Source organism: Callorhinchus milii, unplaced genomic scaffold, assembly GCF_018977255.1.
Source record: "Callorhinchus milii isolate IMCB2004 unplaced genomic scaffold, IMCB_Cmil_1.0 Scaffold201, whole genome shotgun sequence".
Lineage (NCBI taxonomy): Eukaryota > Metazoa > Chordata > Chondrichthyes > Chimaeriformes > Callorhinchidae > Callorhinchus > Callorhinchus milii.
Window position 1 is genome coordinate 92801 of NW_024704942.1, and position 6970 is coordinate 99770.

Here is a 6970-nt window from a genome sequence, read left to right on the forward strand (position 1 = left end):
CCCAGCCGCTTCACACTCAGCATCAAACCATTCAAGTGCACTCTGGAGATCACAGTGTGACACGGCAAAGAGGACAACGTCACCTCCATGCCCCCGTACTGGATACTCTCCATAGCTTGGATGCGCCTTGATATCCTGTCCATAAAATTCACAAACAGGAGTGGAGACAAAATGCACCCTTGGCGGAGTCCAACATCCACGGTGAACGACTTTGATTTAACACCAAGAATATGGACACAGCTCTCACTCTGGGAATAGACGGACCGGATAGCAAACAAAAGCAGCAGTGGTGCATCATACTACTGCAGCTCCTCCCACAAGACATTGCGGGGAACATTGTAATAAGCCTTCTTCAAGTCTACAAAGCAGCGGTAGACTGGAGAAGCATACTCCCATGACCCCTCAAATATTTGTGAGAGGGAAAAGAGCTGGTCCATTGTTCCACGACCATGATGGAATCTGCATTGTTCCTCCTGAATATGAGGCTCGACCACCGGGCAGAGCCTCCTCTCCAGCACTCTGACATAGGCTTTACCTTGGATGCTGAGGAGTATAATCCCTCTGTAGTTGAAGCACACCCTCTGGTTCCCTTTCTTAAAAGTGAGAACCATGAACCCAGTTTGCCAATCCAGAGGTACTGTACCCGCCTTTTATGCAACATTGAAGAGGTGTGTTAACCACGACACTCCTACACTGTCCAGCGCTTTGAACAACTCTGGGCGAATCTCGTCCACCCCAGTAGCTTTGCTGCTACGAAGGCCCTCGTCTGCCGCAGCGACTTCAGCAGCTGTTTCTAGGGCTGCCTCCTGAGAAGACGGCATGTCCACCGGGTTAATGAGCTCCTCAAAGTGTTCCTTCCACCTTTCCACTATCTCCTTATTTGAGTTCAATGTTATGCCAACCTTACTGAGAACAGCTTGGGCCACGTCCTGTCGACCCCTCCTAAGGTGTGCCAGAGCATCTTTGAGGCTGCCTGGTAGTCCCTTTCCATGGCCTCTCCAAACTCCTCTCATGCGCAGGTTTTCATTGGTACCTCTCAATCGATTCGAGAGACCTTTTTCCGAGCATAGCTTGGAAAGCCTCCTTCTTCAACTTGACAGCTTCCCTCACCCCTGATGTCCACCAGCAGGTCTTAGGGTTGCCGCCATGACAGGCACCAACTGCCTTCAGGCCACAGCTTTTTGCAGCTGCATTGACAATCAATGTCCTGAACATCGTCCACTCGGACTCAATGTCCATGACCACCCCTGGAGTATAGGATACATTTTCCCGGAGGTGGAAGTTGAAATCTTTCTGCACTGGTTTTCCGCCACATATTCTCAAAAAACCTCCATTATTCGTTTGAGCCAACCACGTCTAACTGGTTAATGCCCCTGGACTGTTTAGGAGAAAATGTCAGGTTGGAAAATTACTCAACCCATACAAATATTCAAAGAGAGTAATTTCATTCGTTTACAGCAAATAGTTTATTCCAAGTCTTTGTAAAAACTAATGAAGTTCTTCATCAACGTTACTCTTATCACACCAAATTGATATTACCGGTGGACCCAATATACAGAAGGCTCTTGATTATCTGACGAGGAGGATAGCCGTAGATCTTTCAAAATCGTGGGTAATCCAAAAATATCTATTTTCTGCGGATCTCTGTCAAAACCCACAAATATAGGGATGAATTAAAAACAAACAATAACAATCGAACGCTCAATGCGCATGCTCAATGATAACACTTGCCTGCTCCCGTGCAGAAGACTCCGCCCACTAAGTGGATAACAGAGCCACGCCAATCAACATCAATCAAACTCTGTCCACTGTTGTAATGGTATGCAACTACTGTACTGTAGAACAATAATGTGGATTTCGGATTAACTGGAGCACATTTCTTCGGTTTAAGCTAGTGACTTGGAATACAAATTTCCAAGAATAACAATATAAAACTGTTTTTACATTATTGGCCTAAGGGGAAATCCATGAGTCATTAATTCACGTAAAAATCTCAGGTGCGTGGTTAATCCACAAATCGGACAAACCACACGCGGATAATCGAGAATCTACTGTATATGAATAGCGCTTACCATCAGGGATGGTCAAATGGGCTTAAAGACAATGCCAACGAAACTCATAAAAACAAAAAAATATGCAATTGCAAGCACTATGGAAATGCAACCAATACAGGGTCGAAGTTGTAGAGGGAGACCAAGGATGAAATTGAATGATGCGGTGGAATTGCATTTGAGGGCAGTTGGATGCTCCTTAAAGAAAGAAGAGGCACAGAATAGAAGAAGCTTCTTGAAAAGGAAGGCAGTAAACCATCACAGCTCAGCACTGCGGATCCCAGGCTGCAGGAGCCTGCGACTGAAAATTATGCGGATGGCATTACGGAATGTGCGGTTGAAGCCGCCGTAGAGGAACGGGTTGATGGCCGAGTTGACGTGCCCGATCCAGTTGAGCATCTCCCACACCACGGGCTTGGTCGTGTAGTTCAAGTAAGGGTCGATGACGATGGTGCTAAAGAACGGCGCCCAGCATATCATGAAAATGCCCAAGATGATGGACACGGTCTTGGTGGCATTGTGCTCTCGCTTCATGGCTGCCCACTGCTGCTTGTTGAAGCCCAGCGCGGTCTGGCCCAGCATCCCATGCTGTTGGGCACCAATGGAGCGGGCCTGCTTGCGGGCGATACGGTAGATCTTTGCATACGTAACTGTCATGATGCCCATGGGCAACATGAAGCTGAAGAAGGCTCCGCAGCTCGAGAACACCTTGTTCATAAAGAAGATGCAGTTGTCGGGACAGGTGCGCTCGGCCACCATCTCCTCGATGCCGATGACGATCCAGTCCAGCATGATGGCACCACGTAGAGCAGTGAGCCAAGCCACGTGGCTGCGAGCGCTATGGCTGCAGTTCTTCTCGTGAAGCGCTCTTGGTAGTGGAAGGGTCACAGATGGCCAGGTAGCGGTCGTAGCCGATGCAGCAGAGGTGCATGGTGGAGGCAGTGGCAGGAAGGCGTGTAGAAAGTGGTGCACCTTGCAGAACGCATGGCCGTAGAACAGCAGTTGTAGACGCACTGGTTCATGTAGAAGGGCATCACCACCACGCCCACAAGGATGTCGGCCACTGACAGTGAGAAGGTGAAGGCGTTTGGTAGCACCTGCAGCTGCTTGAAGTAGAGGATGGCCGCGATGATGAGGGTATTGCCGAACATGTTCAAGATGATGGAAATGATCATGGCAATGAGGATGACCTCTGCGTATTCAGGGGGGACGGTAGGCTGCCGGCACACCAGGTTGAACTGTGTCAGGACACAGTGCGACTGGAACGTCCCATTCTGAACCGACGAGTTCAAGGCAAGTGCCGGGCTTGCATATTTGCCCATGTACATTTGCTTAAAATATTTTAACTCTACAACTGTGATGTCCAACAACTTGAGGCGTGGTCACTCCCTCTGTTGAATACAAATATGACAAGGTGTAAAATGCGCAAGACTTAAATGGCTGAAAACTCAGCCCATGGATAGTAAAATGTTCCTCGTGGCACTTGAGATAGCTAAAAAAACAGGACAAGAACTATTCCTCTACTTTAGGTATTGCGATTAAATCCCTCTGGATCAGTCACTTCATGAAACTTATCAAACTTCTTGAAGATTACAGAGGTCTAATTGATTTTCGGAGAATAAATCCCCATGTGCATTCCCTTGACAACACGGGTGAAACATGCTATTCCAAAAAAAACAGCACGGGCAAATTGTAAATTCTAAAGGCCTCGGAAAGTGTTATTTCAGCTTGTTTATAGCTTTCTTTGTTGACTGATGATCCAGCGCTTACAATTTTAGTCAAGTAACTCACTTTCCAGCGGTCAGTCGCCTCCTCATCACTCTTCTGTGGCTACTACCATGGTTACCTTAATGGTAAGCTTACCTCATTGATTCTGTCTCGCAGACTTTTTCGTGTCATCCATAGTATGTCCAGCCACCACATTGGCGGTCACAAGAACTCACTCACACATCCACTAACCCAACCACTCACTCACCCACCCACTCATCGCACTGCAGGTCACAACATTTCCCTGTCTCTTGCCCCGCACTGCTCCAATTTGGAATACCCTCCTCCCATCACTGTCTCCTTTCCAAAGTTCTTACAATAACCTTTTGTCAATTCAATAAACCTATTTCAGATTTAATAGTGCTGTTTGTTACTGGCTACTTGTAAATGACGACACCGTCGATGAATTATATTCATGAAATGTTTCTCAAGGTTATTCATCCAGGTTATGGACTATAACAGTTAATTTACAACCTATATTAGAGCTGATCTATCCAATTGTTTTCGTAACCGAACCTCGATTGGCACGATTGGCTACGTACGGTGCAAAATAAGTTCAACATATTCCAGGATTGCAGACTCCAGGATTCAATTTTCTACTCATCTAAAAAGCCTAAGCACTATACTCGACCAGAATATGCCATTTGCTCACCATATAGTTAGGTCCTGCAATTTGCATACCAGGGCTCTATAACACATTCGGCCAATACGGTGGCATGTAGCATCGTATTGGTAAGGCTCGATGATTGCAACTTACTACTGTACAGGATGTCTGGAAAAACATTAGCAAGTTGCAGCGTGCTCAACTAAACGGATAACACAAAACCGAATGAGATGGTTCAACAAGACAGAACGAGACAGTCAAATAAGGCAAACATCGAATAGGCAGCCCTAACGAGACGTGGCAACTATTCCCGAACAAAACTAGATGAAAGTCAATGCAAACGAGACAGTCCACATGAGAAATAATTGAATGAGACAGTCGTATCTTGTGTCTGGCTCATGCAGTGGTAGGCAATTTCACTGACAAGAATCAATTCAAGATTCCATTGACAAGCCGTGAGGCGCTTCCAATAGCTCTGTGTACCGATTATAGGATTATAGGTAGAGGTGATTTGTGAAGCCGATGAACCGCATATAATGTCTGCAAGAGACACTTACCTGAGCAGCAGAATGGGGTGCCAACCCCAACTGGTGCTCGGCTTAACCTCGCCCCACATTCGACAAGTTCAATCAAGGTTCGGGTTACAATTAAGTGAGGGCTAATGTGAGGGTTCGAGTGAGAGTGAGGATTAGAGTTATATTTAAGCTTGAACTTAAGCATTAAGTTAGGACTATGGCTCGGGTTATGGTTAGGGCTATGATCTAAATTTAAAATTATAGTCAGGTTCGAACAGGCTAGAGTTTGGGCTATAACCAGATAGGGCTAGAGTCAAAGCTACAGCGCTATGTGGTCACAGTGAGGGCAAGAGTTGAAGCTTAGAATTAGGGTTAGTATGAGGATAGCGTTAGAGTCAGAGTCAAGAAGGCAGAGGTCTTGAGCTAAGAGTTATAGAGGTAAGGTAGAGTCATGCCTTAACCACAGATAGTGGGTGGATTATGCTGTGGTAGCATTAGGGCTCACAGGGCTCTGTACACATTTAACAACGCATGTAGGCAGCAGATGGGTGAATTGTGTGATATTAAATGTGTGATTTTAAATTCATGTACATGCTGTGAATGTAGGCTGTTTTTTAAATCAAAATATAGATCTACCAGCTAGATCAAGGCTTGCAGAGATTATTTATGAATAGATTGAAATTGATTTGTCCATATATAGTATGCGAATATATGTGCATGTACATAAGTATACAAAGACAAACAATCCTTTAAGACGGTTAGGGAAAGTGCATTTATCAAGCACCTTTTGGGTCGGCAACGCACACTGCAAGATGCTGCAGTCAACACCACGTCCCAGCCGCATTTGTCTCTATTGGTGATGTTAAGACATATAGACCAGGTAATCCATTTAAATTCCAGTTGACCTAGAGGCGGCCGGATATTGGTTCTGAAATCACTTGCCACTGGCCGGGAATTGAACTCGGGAGGTAGGTTTCAGGTCATGGTGCGCTGACCACTGTGTCACTGCTCCACCCTTAGTAAAGTAAAAAAGTAAAAGTTGCAAACTCGTGACTCTGTGCTGCACAGTATTTGTAGCTTCCTTGTCATGTAAAACCACAAAAAGAGCAAGGGATATAGCGACCAGACCCAGCGCTACCAACAATCCCCCACACTCTGTGACCCTATTCCATTTGTGGGAATCAAAACGGACACACCTGGAAAAAACCATGCATGCGAAGGGGAGAGGGGGGGGGGCAACACTATCTCACACAAATGGAACAGCTGGGAGTCCACACATGTGCTATACTGCCATCTTCTGGCGAGCCAGAGTATTGCAACTCATTGACGCCCTCGGATAAGGATCCCTGAACCCTAGCTGCCTCCACAGTGCTGGGTTACAGACGTCCATAGCCACTACCTTCCAGATAATTGGGCGGTGGTGTCAACACGCCAAGCATAGACCATACAGGAATACAGAGCGATCCATGTAGAGATACCCCACTGCTTTCTAATGCCCCCCATACTTTCTTCTCGGCAGCTGATTGAATGCAAAAGCGATGGCTCGACGTCGTACAGAGGAAAGTGTTAGAATATTTCATGATTTCTTCGAAATTGGGCTGGAAACATTTAGAGGTTTGAAAAAAAAGTAGCTTTCTCTGTAATTCTCCAGTTTTCTTTTAGTGGTATATATACAGGGTGCTTAAAAAATGTTTTACACTTCTGAGAATTTGCAACAATACCACAATAAATGTGCCTCCGGGCTCTGGAGACCACCTGGAAAAGATTCCAGGCATGTGTTGACAATGATGGCGAACAAGTGGAGATTCTGACTTTTGAAAGCTATTAACATACATTTGTCATCATGTTATAGTCTATTAAAAAATGTTTACTGTTACAGTTAAAAAAAATTGAAGCACCCTGTATATACATGGATCGGCCTGTGTATTTAATTTGTTTTGAGCTAAGATGAATGCTCGCCACATTTATTCGATGAGATCGAAGTGAGAGATGATAGGAGAGAGATGTAAGATACATAGGAAATGCATTCATAA

The 6970-nt window shown here is 45.5% G+C and overlaps 1 pseudogene; it reads right to left on the reverse strand.

Annotated features, from left to right (window-relative positions):
• Positions 1–2309: 2309 nt before the first annotated feature.
• LOC121851901 lies at positions 2310–3373 on the reverse strand (annotated as a pseudogene).
• Positions 3374–6970: the final 3597 nt, after the last annotated feature.